Consider the following 1,409-nt stretch of genomic DNA (forward strand, 5'->3'; position numbering starts at 1 on the left):
CCAAGGCTTTTCTTGAGAAAACCTTGGCCTACCAGAGAATGCCGCAAACAGTTGAGGAAATCAGGAATTGAAAAAAGCTGCCATCTGAGGTTATGGCTACTCTGTACTTGCACCATAACACCCCAGAAACAATAACTTATGCATTTAGAAAAAAGATTATTCAAGTACAAATGTATTTCCGTTTCCACCCCCGTTTAACCCCGAGCGCTGAAGAAAGTTGGTTTCTCTGTAGCTACACCAGCTCTCTAAAGCACTACTTTGGACCTCGTTTTGATAATGTTTTGGATCTAGTTAAAAAGGCTGTCCGCGGCCCAGGATCTTTAGCAGTGTGAGTTTCACAAACTTTCTTTTAAAGAAAAAAGGAATACTCTGGTATCAAAGTGAGCAGCTACAGACCTCTGGGATAACAGCACCACAGTCCTACATGCACGGTCCTGCATGTACTGCACTGTCACTTGCGTTTTGGTGTCTGGTTTTAGCTAGGGCAATGCCATTACGTCGCAGTTCTGCCATCTTTGCATTTAAGCCTGTGTGCCAAAACAATTGTCAGAGGCATGCACTCCTCGGTCTAATCTGTAGCATAGCCGAACATCAAACCCTGATCTCCTGCGCCAATATCCTCTTCGTTTCTGTCCAAATGTACTCCCTGCGCAATATCGGGTGACTGCTGCTCTAATGCGACCAGCATATTGCAAGTTTTGAAGTCAAATCTCTTTGAAGAATCGTCATACCCAATGTTCTAATATCATCACGGACAACTTTCTGATAATCCACGGCAGCTCTAGAAGTAATCTTGCCAGCAAGAAGGATGATGCCAGTCTTTGCAACGGTTTCACAGGCAACTTTGGCATCAGGATCCTGTCTCAAATGTGCATCCAGGACAGCGTCGCTGATTTGATCACATATTTTATATTTATATCGCCCACTGACTCGGAGGTAAAGAGAAAGCTGCCTTCTTCGATTAAGGCGTCCTGGAAGCCATTCAGCATCTGCCCGTTCATAGCGGTGACTCTGTGGTGACAGCAAACTGAAAGGGGCACTGGTAGTACGGCCTGACACGCCAGCACACAAAGCCCCTAACTCTGCGTGGATAAGTGAAGTCCCGAACAGCCGTACCGGAGGCATTCTTGTGTTTATAATGAAAAAAGCGGACATAAAGATAAGAGCAACAATGCAGGCAGTAACTTACATGATTTGACAGCTCCAAACAGAACAGCCATACGGGAGACAATCTTATGTTTATAATGAAAAAAGCTGACTTTTAAAAGGTGGACATGCGTCTCAAATGCTGTTTGTGGCAATTATATTGATTTTCACTTGATGCGAGGCACAAGATGGCTGCCAACACTTCCTGGTTTGAAGTGTTGTATTTCAGAAATCCACCAACATCACAAAGATGTATTCGTTCA

General features: G+C 44.3%; 1 pseudogene; it reads right to left on the reverse strand.

Moving 5' to 3' along the window:
• Window positions 1-335: 335 nt before the first annotated feature.
• LOC146870187 (S-adenosylmethionine synthase pseudogene) lies at window positions 336-1,001 on the reverse strand (annotated as a pseudogene).
• Between the last annotated feature and the right edge of the window lie 408 nt (window positions 1,002-1,409).

Source organism: Triturus cristatus, chromosome 1_1 (genome assembly GCF_964204655.1).
Source record: "Triturus cristatus chromosome 1_1, aTriCri1.1, whole genome shotgun sequence".
NCBI classification, from domain to species: domain Eukaryota; kingdom Metazoa; phylum Chordata; class Amphibia; order Caudata; family Salamandridae; genus Triturus; species Triturus cristatus.